At 40.7% G+C, this 14,473-nt stretch overlaps 1 long non-coding RNA gene across 1 annotated transcript; it reads left to right on the forward strand.

The window, feature by feature from the left end:
- The first annotated feature begins 3,283 nt into the window (after positions 1 to 3,283).
- On the forward strand, positions 3,284 to 4,895 carry LOC137522619 (uncharacterized). The gene is made up of 2 exons (XR_011022362.1): positions 3,284 to 3,347; positions 4,801 to 4,895. It is a non-coding gene; the product is annotated as an uncharacterized lncRNA (long non-coding RNA).
- The last annotated feature ends 9,578 nt before the right edge of the window (positions 4,896 to 14,473 follow it).

Below are 14,473 nucleotides of genomic sequence, written 5' to 3' on the forward strand. Positions count from 1 at the left end.
TAGCACCTATTACAATACAAAAGTGAAGAGAGATGAAGCCATACACTGCAGCCCTCCAGAGAGATGCTATTAGATACAAATGGGGATTTCCCTTTGCACTCATCTTCAAAATTGGAAACAAGCAGCACATATGCAGAAGTCCAGATGATGCAGCTGGGGTGCTAACAGAAGCAAACATCCCATTTACAGTTCCAGACCCCCAACAATCCACACAAGATCAACAACTCCCATTACCTAGACGGTAACCAAGGAGAGACAGACAATGGACCACCGTAAGATCATCTAATTCTAGACGTACACAGGTGGATCAAGATTCTTCTGCGGATTAACTATTCTCAGTCCACTTTATGATGTTGGATATGAGTATATAGTATCTTGGTATAAGCAATATGCTTTTCAAAGAACCCCGAGATGCCAAATCTATCCAGTCAAAGGCCCTCTTGTTGAGTAGTTCAGGTGTTCCCACTTTATGATGTTGGGTTTCACCAAAGTTTTCTCCTCTTTACTTCCCTAGAAAAACCCACTTTATGATGTTGGGATGTAAACAGATATGCCCTGTTCTTAAATGACTTCTATTGATATGCACTAAATGTTTGCTTGTTGGGTTATATCCGTTATATAGTGGTGATTGGTTCATTTCATCTCACTCCTTTCATTATGGTATTTAGGACTGTAAATTTCTTATTTCTAAATGATATCAATCATATTTGTTTGTGGGGTGAAGTTAAGGTGACCTCTGGTCGTCTAGGTTGTTTCGGGTCATTGACCAATCCTATTGTTTTTTTTTTTAAGGTTTTTATCTAGTTCATATCTTATGCAATGATGTAGCCAATCTAAGACTACTATCTAAATAACATTGTTATTTCTCATGTTCCAAATGTATATATTTGGCATATAAGGCAGGTAGACTCACTGTGCTTGCTGCCCCCCCCTATGAAGGACACTAGGTGGTCGGTACTCTTATTGTTATTGACCGCCATCTATGGTCTTTCTACTCTGGTACTTCAGGTGCCGGTTAAAGCCTTTAAAGGCTACATTGAGATTATCTCCTCAGCTTGGGTTGAAATTGAATATTATGCTTTGAGAAACTTATTACAGTTCATTTTTTCTTCTTGGCTCCAGGTCCCTCAGCTTAAATTATATAGTGAAAAGAAAACCATAGTTCAAACCTATTAACATTCTGTCTCACAATGTCAGGGGTTTTAATTCACCTAACAAAAGGAGTAAGGCCTTCCAGACATACACCAAACACTCTCCTGATGTCCTGTTCTTACAGGAGACTCATTTCTCACCCACAAATCCACCCAAATATTTTCATAGACGTTTTAACAGAGTCTATACTGCTTCTTATAAGAAAAGGAGCAGAGGAGTTATGACACTCTTTTCAGACAATTTCCCGATAGAAATATCCTCTCATATAGCAGATGAAAATGGTACATATCTCATCATTCTAGGCACATACGAATCTAAGGTGTTATGCCTGGTGAATATGTATGCTCCCCCAAACCAAACTTATGATACTATATCAAAGATATCGGATCTCCTTCTTACTTTGAAATTCGATAGCCTGATATGGGCAGGCGATTTTAACACCACACCCAATGATTATATTGATAGATCAACTTCTCCACGTCCTTCAGTGGAGAAGAAAAATCGGGAATTCTTTCAAGACTTGTTTCGGCAACATTCTTTGGTGGATTCGTGGAGAGAACATAATGGTCTGAAAAGGGGGTATTCATGTTACTCAGCTCCACACAATTCATATTCTCGAGTAGATATGATCTTGATAACATCCTTATGCTCATCGGATTTAGCATATTCTAGACATATCTTATACTCCTGGTCGGATCATGACATGGTCCTTACTGCATTGGCCTCTCCAGTTCCAAAAACATTGAGAGCTCCTTGGAGGCTTAATGAATCCCTTCTGGTAAATCCTACTATATGCTCTGAAATCACGGAATGTATCAATAATTATTTTAAGGAGAATGATACGGAGGATGTATCTGAGGCCACCTGTTGGATGGCCCATAAGGCAGTAATTAGAGGGGAACTCATGAAGAGATCTGCAAAAGCAAAGCGAGAGAGAGGTATTATTACCTCAAATCTAGAACAAAAAATAAATACTCTACATTGGGTAAATCAAAACCACCCTTCTAGATTTCTCCAGAAACAAATTTTTGATTTACAGACACAATTAGATACCATTTTGGGGGCCGAGGTCGAGAAGGCCATGAGGTGGACTGGAGCAATGTCATACGAGCAATACAATAAACCAAATAAATGGCTGGCCAAAAGACTACGATCCAAACAGGTTTCCAACAAAATACTTAAAATTAGAGATAAAAATGGATCTGTAACATCAAATCCGGATAAAATTTATGAGACTTTTTTTGAATATTATCAAAAGCTGTATGCTGATGACTTCCCTGCAGAAAATTCAGCTGATAGGGATACCTTTCTAAGAGATAATATTAAGGTCTCCTTGTCTAAGGATACAGCCAACCAATTAAGCTCCCCAATCACAGATGAGGAATTACATGAGGCCATCAAACGTCTTAAAAGGTCGAAGGCCCCAGGTCCGGATGGGCTGCCCTCTTTGTATTATAAAAAGTTTGAATATGACCTAAATACTCATCTACTAAAATTTTATAATTCTTTAATGTTAGGAAAATCCCCCCCGCAAGAATTTCTCACGTCTGCTATATGTATACTACACAAGCCCCCACGGGACCCGTTATTAACCAAAAATTATAGGCCCATTTCGCTTTTAGGAGTGGATTATAAAATTTTTACATCCATATTAGCCCATAGACTAAATACAGTCCTTCCAGCTTTAATCCATAAAGATCAGGTGGGATTTATCCCCCATAGACAGGCACCGGACAATATAAGAAAGGTGCTAGATATCCAACATCATTGCATGAAATCTGCCCAGACACTCGCCATTCTGTCATTGGACATGGAGAAAGCCTTTGACCGTATTAAATGGCCTTACATGACAAAGGTATTAGAAAATTATGGATTCACAGGAGGCTTCCTCAGAGCTATTTCAACCTTATACTCCTACCCATCAGCTTACCTAAAACTACCCTCTTATACACAAAATAGATTCCCCATTCAGAGAGGCACTAGGCAAGGCTGCCCCCTTTCACCAGGCATTTTCGCCCTGATGATAGAACCATTGACATATAAAATTAGGAATACCCCAGAAATTCTTGGAATTCTTTTTTTTTTTTTTTTTTTCTTCTTTTTTTTTTTTTTTTTTTTTTCTTTTCAAACTCAGCCGGTATGTGACCCAGATATGACCATGTGACAGCTGTGAAGCCATCATACGTGGGTCTCAGGTCTGCATCATAGTTTGATTTTCTTTCCTCTCCTCCCCCCCTCCCCCACTCCATCATCACTACAATATATCAAATATTCCACCAGTGGCTCAGGTCAAACTAATTATAGTAAGAGAGAGAAAAAAGAAAGTAAGAAAGACAAAAAAAAAAAAAACACAAGCACCAGCAAAAAACAAACTCCACCTACCCATCTTAACATTAAGTGGTTAATATCCCTTTCCGACCACCTACTTATTTTATGGACATGCCCTCCATGCATGAGCCATCAGGGCCGGACCAAGCCAATGGAGGGGACAGGCCTCATGCACAAACAGGTCACATATCTAAGCTGAGAAGCAAAGCAATTACTCTTATTTCACCTTTCATACACATTCATATAAGTGCCTTCTATACTTCAACATATATCTATGCATCTGCACATTCATCCATCCATTTATCCTTACAATTTCAGTTGGTAATATAGTGGTTATTTGGTTCTTTTCTCCTCATCCCCTCCACCTCAAATACTCAACTACATATTATATGTTACTTATTTTTTCCCATGCAATTTTCCATTCCTCCATTTGTTTGTTGGTGCCAGCATCTTCTACACTGCCCTCGCCACCTTGCAAAAAATCTGACATCATCCATATCCACTCTTCCATACTGGGAGCTTCGGGGTTCTTCCAGAATTTTGCTATAAGTTTCCTGGCCACAATTGCTGCAGGGATTACTAGTTTATTTGCATGTCTAAAGCGGTCAGGTTCCATGCAACTCAACAGAGCGGTACTGGGATGAAAAGGGGAAGGAAGTCTAATGAAATCTCCTATCTCTCTCCAAAAGTTCTGTATAACCGGGCACGACCACCACATATGCATATGTGAACCAAACGCAGTAAGACATCTCCAACAGCTCCCATTTCCGCCTTTAAATTTAGCCATCTTAGAGGGTGTGAAGTACCATCTCGTCATGAGTTTATAATTAACAAGTTGAAATGAGGTATAGCTGGGGGTCCAAATTTCCTGGAATACTGCTCCCCAGTCCAAGTTTTGGATATGATTTAGGTCTTGTTCCCAGCTTCTACAGAACTTAGGTAGAGGATCAGTTTGACAACTGTCAAGAAAAAAATATAAATTTGCTGTCATTCCCTTCCCCACCCTCGAATGAAGAAAACACTTTTCATAAATATTTATGGTTTTACTTATATTATCCTTATGTTTGGAAAGGTAGCTCCTGACCTGGAAGCTCCACAGCCCATTATCCATTCTGACCATGTTATAAATCTCCCTCAATGTGGAATCTCTGTGGCCAACCAAGTCTAGGATTCTAACATCTCGAGGGAGCCCACATTCCTTGAGCCACCCTGAAGTTAAGCCAGGTTGAAAATCTGGGTTATTGCGTAGAGTGGTTAGTAATGATATTTTATTGCTCTTTGACATAGATCTTATAACTTCCATGTGGGTTTTAATTGCAGGTGCTAATAATGGATGGCTGATAGAAGGGAGGAGTTTTGCTACCGTGTGGGGGTGCCATGAATCCAACATATCGTAATTAAACAGACTTCTTTCATATGTTGTCCAGAATCTCTTCGGGTCGCACATCCTGAGATATAAAATTCTTTGCAATTGGAAACATTGGGCATATCGTTTAATATTTGGTGCCCCCATTCCTCCCAATTTCTTATGCCTGCTTATTATCTTATATGAAATTCTGCGGTTTGGTGTTCTCCATATGAAATTTTGAAATATATTGTTCCAGACATTATACCAATTCCTTTGGATGTTTATTGGCAAATTTTGTACTGTAAATATTATTTTAGGAAGAATTTTCATTTTTATAAAGTTGATTTTCCCAATTGTATTAAATTGGGCATTTTTCATTTTACTCAGTATCTTCTCACAATCTTTTTGCACTGGTGTATAATTATGTTTGAATAGATCATTGAAATCACTACATAAGTTGATACCGAGATATTTAATATGAGAATTGGTATAATGAATGCCATACCTTAGTTGTAGGGTACTCAATATTTCGGCGGGACTTTTTATGTTTAATACTGTAGTTTTAGAATTGTTTACTTTATAGTTCGAGTATTTGGAAAATTCAGTTATTATTTTATTTGCTTCTTCGAAAGAGGTCAGGGGATTGGTTAATGTCAAAAGAAGGTCGTCCGCGTATGCTAGTAGTTTACTTTCATAGTTACCTATATGCCACCCAGATATCTCCCTGTCAGAATGGATCATGCGTATTAACACTTCTATGCCTAAATTGAATATTAGCGGGGAGATTGGACATCCCTGCCTCACGCCGTTCCCCAAAGGGAAGGAGTGTGTCAAGGTACCGTTGATTTTTACTCTGGCTGTTTGGTTTAAATATAGATTTTTGATTCGTTTGATAAAGATGGGACCAATACCATAGTGTTCTAAAGTTGTGTAGATAAATGGTCTTGAAATACGGTCAAACGCCTTTTCAGCGTCAATGGCCGCTAAGATGGCATCTTCATTACGAATTTTTGCGTTATATATAAAATGTATTGCTGCTGAAATATTATCCGATAGTCTGCCCAATTTTCTAAAACCCATCTGCTCCTTCCCCAGTAGCTGATCTAACACCTTTTCCAGTCTTAATGTTAGAATTTTTGAATATATTTTAACATCAATATTAATTACCGAAATGGGACGATAGTTGCTACACTGTAGGGGATCTTTACCTTCTTTATGTATTAGGGTGATTGTGGCCTGATTTGATTCTCTAGAAAAGGTCTCACTTCCATCCAGATTATTAATCATTAAACAATAGTCAGGTGCTATCTCCTCTATGAATGCTTTATAGAACTCCAAGGTGAAGCCGTCGGGACCCGGACTCTTACCGATTTTAAGCAAATTTACTGCCTCTTTAAACTCTATTTCTGTTACCGGGGCATCCAGCGTATCTTTATCCTCGACTGTAATTTTTGGTAAATTTACTTGTGTAAGATACCTGTTCATATTATCCACTGGCATTTCCTGCTTTATACTATATAGCTCTGCATAATATTTCCCAAATACTTGTCCTATTTCTTGCGTGCTGTAGCTTAATTGACCGGAATTATTCTGTATTTTTTCTATGAATTGGGCTGTTGTCTTTTTTTTTGATAGCTTGGCCATACATTTTCCTGGTTTGTTACAGTTTATGACAAAATCTTTTTTGAGTTTTTTGTATTCTTTACTACATTTTTCATTTAATATTTTATTTATCCTATGCCTAATTGAATTAACTTTCAAAAAATTATCCTGCTCAGGATTTTCCTTATGTGTGGCTTCCGCTGTTTTGAGTTCATCCATTAAATTATCTAACTGCTTAGTTTTTTGTTTTTTAATTTTACTTGCTATTGCTATTAAGGAACCCCTTATAACACATTTAAAGGAGTCCCACATTATTTTTCCGGAGTTTACTGAACCCTGATTTTCTGCAAAGAATTGTTTAATCTGGGTCGCTACTGTCTCCTTCACTGTAGGCTCAAGCAAGACAGAGCTGTCCAATCTCCACCGCCAATCAGTCATGACATCCTTGTTCCACTTAAGGGTGAGTATCACTGGTGCATGGTCAGAATAAGTAATACTTCCTATTTTTATTTCTATTATTTCCAGAATTTCATTTTGTGGTAATAAGAATAAATCTAATCTAGTGTAGGTATTGTGTACTCCCGAATAGAAGGTATAATCTCTCACCCCAAGGTTATAAATTCTCCAGACGTCTACCATTCTATAATTTTTTAAATGTTGTGTGAGGGATGTAATTTGTTTTTTTGAAATATGGGACATACCTTTCGAGGAGTCTAGGTTGGGTTCAAAGGGGAGGTTGAAATCTCCTCCCATTATAGTTTTCCCTTTTTTTAATTCACTCACTTTATCCAGCGCTTTTTTTATAAAAGCACATTGGCCATTATTTGGCGCATAAATGTTTGCCAGCGTGACGGTTTTACCGTTCAATTTTCCAACCAAGATTAGTAACCTAGCCTCATCGTCTTTATAGATCTGACTTGGTTCGAAACTAGAGATGAGCCGAAATTTTCGAAATTTCGAACTGCTTTTATTACGAATGCGAAATTTAACATTACGACCCAAATTCGTAATTTCGTAATTAATTTTCAAATCGTAATTTACAATTTCGTAATCGAAATTTCACTCCCGTAATGACGAATTTCGTGTCTCCAACCGAAATTTTACTTTTTCAGGTTTGTAAGGGTTTCTATCCCTCTAGATGCCTAAAATGAATAGCACAGCCAGCCCGCCAGCCCGCCAGCCCGCCAGCCCTCCTCCTCCTCCTCCCTCTCTCTCTCTCTCTCTCCAGAGATCTGTAGTATTTCAAAACCATACTCACATTCATGACATGTCCAGGGATCAAACCCAGGCCAACCACATGGAAGACAGCTATGCTCACCACCATACCACCAAACACACACTAAATAGACTGCTAACCTAAATCTTACTTGTAGACAGTCATATGAGACACATGCTGGGTGCAGGGCTTTGTGATTGGACCATGGACCATGCGATAGAGTGAGGTGCAAAAATGAAATCATGCCTAGCAGAAGATGGTTTCACAATGCTAAATGCTAGGCTGGCTGTGGTGCAATTGGTTAGTGCGTCTGGCTGGTAACAGCAAGGTTACAGGTTCGATTCCATCCAGGCATGTCTTTTCCTTTTGCGTTCAACAGTTGTCCAAACAGAGCCAACAGAGCCCCAGATAGCCATGTAGAGTTAGGTCACAGCTAGCCTGGCTGTGGTGCAATTGGTTAGTGTGTCTGGCTGGTAACAGCAAGGTTACAGGTTCGATTCCATCCAGGCATGTCTTTTCCTTTTGAGTTCAACAGTTGTCCAAACACCGAGCACAAAGTTTTGCATGCGTAAAGTTTTACGCACGCAAAATACCCCATGGGGTTCAATGGCGCAGCGCGCGCACGCAAAAGGAAAAGACATGCCTGGATGGAATCAAACCTGTAACCTTGCTGTTACCAGCCAGACACACTAACCAATTGCACCACAGCCAGGCTAGCTGTGACCTAACTCTACATGGCTATCTGGGGCTCTGTTGGCTCTGTTTGGACAACTGTTGAACGCAAAAGGAAAAGACATGCCTGGATGGAATCGAACCTGTAACCTTGCTGGTACCAGCCAGACACACTAACCAATTGCACCACAGCCAGGCTAGCTGTGACCTAACTCTACATGGCTATCTGGGGCTCTGTTGGCTCTGTTTGGACAACTGTTGAACGCAAAAGGAAAAGACATGCCTGGATGGAATCGAACCTGTAACCTTGCTGTTACCAGCCAAACACACTAACCAATTGCACCACAGCCAGGCTAGCTGTGACCTAACTCTACATGGCTATCTGGGGCTCTGTTGGCTCTGTTTGGACAACTGTTGAACGCAAAAGGAAAAGACATGCCTGGATGGAATTGAACCTGTAACCTTGCTGTTACCAGCCAGACACACTAACCAATTGCACCACAGCCAGCCTAGCATTTAGCACTGTGAAACCATCCTCTGCTAGGCATGATTTCATTTTTGCACCTCACTCTATCGCATGGTCCATGGTCCAATCACAAAGCCCTGCACCCAGCATGTGTCTCATATGACTGTCTACAAGTAAGATTTAGGTTAGCAGTCTATTTAGTGTGTGTTTGGTGGTATGGTGGTGAGCATAGCTGTCTTCCATGTGGTTGGCCTGGGTTTGATCCCTGGACATGTCATGAATGTGAGTATGGTTTTGAAATACTACAGATCTCTAGAGAGAGAGAGAGAGAGAGAGAGGAGGAGGAGGAGGAGGAGGAGGAGGAGGAGGAGGAGGAGGAGGAGGAGAAGGAGGAGGAGGAGGAGGAGGAGTTGGTTGGTTATTCATTTTAGGCATCTAGAGGGATAGAAACCTTTGCAAACTTTAAAATACTAAATTTCGTAATCGTAATTACGAAAATGTGCGTAATTTGCGAAAATTACGAAATTTCGATTACTGCTAAAATCGTAATTGTAGTAATTTCGCGAAATTTCGGAAATTCGTAATTAGGTCGTTACGCTCATCCCTATTCGAAACAGATCCTGGAAGAAAATATAGTGGCCACCCCACATGATCTGCCCCTATCCTTCGAGTTAGTATACCATAGGCTATATTTTTTGCAATATTTGCTTGGTTCAAATTTACTCTTGAAATGAGTTTCTTGTAGAAAGGCTATGTCTATTTTATTCTTAGTTAATTCTGTTAAAATTCTACCCCTTTTTTTCCCTGAATTAGCTCCCTTAACGTTTATTGTTTCAATCTTTAAGTAATTCATTAAAATTTTCTACTTTATTGATAATTCCATAAGGAGGGGGAGGGGGGGGGAAGAAAAGACAGACTGAATTTGTATACATCAGAGAAGCATATTTTCCTTTGCACCTGTATTCCACCATTCATTCCACTCATACCATTCGTACTATACAAATCATCCTTAGGATGAAGACCCTGAGGGTCACCTCCCATTGTGATCACAAGGTCGTTAGTCACCTTTCCCATCTCACTGCGGGATATAGGGGACCTTTGTTTACCTAGACAATTAGCACAGTTGGATTTTGTGCTAAAAAAAAAATTCCTATCTCCGGCTGTTGCTGGTGGCGCGTTTGCTAAAATCGCCTCCCGTTTCTAGTTCCTCCCAGCTTGGTATTTTAATTTGGGGGAGACCAAACAACTGTAACAAGGGCTCAGTTGGTTCACCGTCTCTTAGTGTGTATGATTTTTGGCCCATTGAGACCGCGAGTGATAGGGGGAAACCCCATCTATAGGTGCCTCCCTTCTCCTTAATAGCATCCAAAAGGGGTTTCAGGAGCCTCCTTCTATAAACAGTCTGAGAAGACAAATCATTAAACAGTTCAATTTTCTTATCATTGTACATTATTTCTTTCATTTCTCTGGCTCTAGCAAGGATTTTCTCTTTTTCTTTGAAGAAGTGCACTCGGCAGAGCACATCTGTATTATTGCCCTGACTCGTCATTCTCTCTCTTCCAATTTTGTGGGCTCTATCGATTTTTATTTCTTCTGGCTGATCATTCCGCAACACATCGTTAAAGATTGATTGGATGACAGTAGGGAGTTCGGTTTGATTAAGTTTTGCTGGAAGACCCCTTATTTTTATATTATTCCTTCGTGACCTATTTTCCAAGTCATCAACTTTACTTATTAGGGATCGCACTTGCTTATTGTGAGTACCAATCTCAGAAGTGTGATTTACAATTGCTTGTTGATTTTTCTCATAGTCTGCTTCTAGCGTTTCTATCCTTGCTGTCAAATGATCTACTGCTTCCTTTATTGGTTTAATCTCCTCTGCCACTGCCGTTTTTATTGTTGTTTGAATAGTTTCAATCATAACTGTCTGCCATTTGCCTGCAATGTCACTGAACCAGACATTTAATTTATCATCCAATTCATCCTTAGCTACGTAGTTATCCTTTCCTGCTTTCTTTCCGCCTTTTATTTGAGAGTTTGCTTCTTCGCAATACTCAGCTATTTTTTTATAGTGCGTGGATATATCTGCAGGCGTTAGTGACCCAGCTGCCTGAGATGTTAATGAGTCCCTCCTTGTGGGTGTAGCTGGAATGTTGGTGTCCCTAGCAGAGTCTGTGCCTTTTTTCTTATCGGATGCCATATTTATGTCCTTAGTTTGGGTAAAACCAAAACTATCTAGCCCTTTTGAAGTGAGACCTGGAGGCAGTTTCGATCTGTTTCGGGTGGCATTTGCCATCAGCTAACTCACTTGAGTAATAAACATGCAATACAATAGATACTTTTACATTACCAGTTCCAGGGGATGCACGAAATGCAGGCTGGAGGCAAGCTGAAAGACAGATGCTGGAGAGCTGGCCCGTACCAAGGGATGCAAGGGCTGCAGACTAACAGGTGGATGCTGCAGGACTATTCTCCATATGCTGCCCGCACCAGGGGATGCAGGGGTTGCAGGCTGGATGCAGACTGTTAAGTAGGCGCTGCAGGACTATTTTCCATATGCTGCCCGTACCATGGGATGCAGAGGCTGCAGGCTGGAGGCAGACTGTTAGGCAGGTGCTGCAGGACTATTTTCCATATGCTGCCCGTACCATGGGATGCAGGGGTTGCAGGCTAACGCAAACTGTTAGGCAGGCGCTGCAAGACTATTTTCCATATGTTGCCCGTACCAGGGGATGCAAAGGTTGCAGGCTGGAGGCAGGCTGTTAGACAGGTGCTGCAGGACTATTTTCCATACGCTGCCCGTACCATGGGATGCAGGGGTTGCAGGCTAACGCAAACTGTTAGGCAGACACTGCAGGACTATTTTTCATATGTTGCCCGTACCAAGGGATACAGGGGTTGCAGGCTAACGCAAACTGTTAGGCATACACTGCAGGACTATTTTTTCGTATGTTGCCCGTACCAGGGGATGCAGGGGTTGCAGGCTAACGCAAATTGTTAGGCAGACACAGCAGGACTATTTTTTCATATGTTGCCCGTACCAGGGGATGCAGGGGTTGCAGGCTGAGGGCAGACTGAGAGGCAGACGCTGGAGAACTGTTAAAAGCTATTTTAAGCTTTTTCTTATCTCTCTTATCTCTATTTTCTTATCTCTCTTTCTTTTTAGACTGGTGCAGCGCTGATGAGAGCAGTTAAGGCAGTTAAAGCTAGGAGTGAAAGTAGCCAAGCCAGAAAGCCAGAAAGCCCATAGACAGAGCAAGACGTGCTAGCTAAAAGGCAAGGGCACTGCTGCTGCTTTCCCGAAAGTTTTTTTTTTTTCATTCACCCTCAGGGCTGACAGCGTGCAGCGTCCAGGATCTTTTCCAGAGGCCAATCACCCAGTCAAGAGTTAGTAAGGGCAGCGGCAGGTCACTCAGTAAACAGTCAGCAAAAACAGCAGAAACATCAGAAGCAGAGAAAACAAACGGCAACCCACTGAATCCCCTGAACAGCCTCAGCACACGGAGAGAAGGCAGCAGCAAGCAGCATCAGCCCACACACACTCAGCGAAGGAATCCAGTGTCGGAAAGCAGCAGAGAGCAGAGAGCATCAGAGGAGGACGCAGAGCTCAGTCATAGTTGCTCAGGAGCTCTGAAACACACGCCAACCAGGCAGATCCCGGAACAGGAAGTTGATCACATCATCAGGGAGAAACGTATTACAGTTCATTTTTTCTTCTTGGCTCCAGGTCCCTCAGCTTAAATTATATAGTGAAAAGAAAACCATAGTTCAAACCTATTAATATTCTGTCTCACAATGTCAGGGGTTTTAATTCACCTAACAAAAGGAGTAAGGCCTTCCAGACATACACCAAACACTCTCCTGATGTCCTGTTCTTACAGGAGACTCATTTCTCACCCACAAATCCACCCAAATATTTTCATAGACGTTTTAACAGAGTCTATACTGCTTCTTATAAGAAAAGGAGCAGAGGAGTTATGACACTCTTTTCAGACAATTTCCCGATAGAAATATCCTCTCATATAGCAGATGAAAATGGTACATATCTCATCATTCTAGGCACATACGAATCTAAGGTGTTATGCCTGGTGAATATGTATGCTCCCCCAAACCAAACTTATGATACTATATCAAAGATATCGGATCTCCTTCTTACTTTGAAATTCGATAGCCTGATATGGGCAGGCGATTTTAACACCACACCCAATGATTATATTGATAGATCAACTTCTCCACGTCCTTCAGTGGAGAAGAAAAATCGGGAATTCTTTCAAGACTTGTTTCGGCAACATTCTTTGGTGGATTCGTGGAGAGAACATAATGGTCCGAAAAGGGGGTATTCATGTTACTCAGCTCCACACAATTCATATTCTCGAGTAGATATGATCTTGATAACATCCTTATGCTCATCGGATTTAGCATATTCTAGACATATCTTATGCTCCTGGTCGGATCATGACATGGTCCTTACTGCATTGGCCTCTCCAGTTCCAAAAACATTGAGAGCTCCTTGGAGGCTTAATGAATCCCTTCTGGTAAATCCTACTATATGCTCTGAAATCACGAATGTATCAATAATTATTTTAAGGAGAATGATACGGAGGATGTATCTGAGGCCACCTGTTGGATGGCCCATAAGGCAGTAATTAGAGGGGAACTCATGAAGAGATCTGCAAAAGCAAAGCGAGAGAGAGGTATTATTACCTCAAATCTAGAACAAAAAATAAATACTCTACATTGGGTAAATCAAAACCACCCTTCTAGATTTCTCCAGAAACAAATTTTTGATTTACAGACACAATTAGATACCATTTTGGGGGCCGAGGTCGAGAAGGCCATGAGGTGGACTGGAGCAATGTCATACGAGCAATACAATAAACCAAATAAATGGCTGGCCAAAAGACTACGATCCAAACAGGTTTCCAACAAAATACTTAAAATTAGAGATAAAAATGGATCTGTAACATCAAATCCGGATAAAATTTATGAGACTTTTTTTGAATATTATCAAAAGCTGTATGCTGATGACTTCCCTGCAGAAAATTCAGCTGATAGGGATACCTTTCTAAGAGATAATATTAAGGTCTCCTTGTCTAAGGATACAGCCAACCAATTAAGCTCCCCAATCACAGATGAGGAATTACATGAGGCCATCAAACGTCTTAAAAGGTCGAAGGCCCCAGGTCCGGATGGGCTGCCCTCTTTGTATTATAAAAAGTTTGAATATGACCTAAATACTCATCTACTAAAATTTTATAATTCTTAAATGTTAGGAAAATCCCCCCCGCAAGAATTTCTCACGTCTGCTATATGTATACTACACAAGCCCCCACGGGACCCGTTATTAACCAAAAATTATAGGCCCATTTCGCTTTTAGGAGTGGATTATAAAATTTTTACATCCATATTAGCCCATAGACTAAATACAGTCCTTCCAGCTTTAATCCATAAAGATCAGGTGGGATTTATCCCCCATAGACAGGCACCGGACAATATAAGAAAGGTGCTAGATATCCAACATCATTGCATGAAATCTGCCCAGACACTCGCCATTCTGTCATTGGACATGGAGAAAGCCTTTGACCGTATTAAATGGCCTTACATGACAAAGGTATTAGAAAATTATGGATTCACAGGAGGCTTCCTCAGAGCTATTTCAACCTTATACTCCTACCCATCAGCTTACCTA

Source organism: Hyperolius riggenbachi, chromosome 6, assembly GCF_040937935.1.
Source record: "Hyperolius riggenbachi isolate aHypRig1 chromosome 6, aHypRig1.pri, whole genome shotgun sequence".
In the NCBI taxonomy this organism is placed as follows: Eukaryota; Metazoa; Chordata; class Amphibia; order Anura; family Hyperoliidae; genus Hyperolius; species Hyperolius riggenbachi.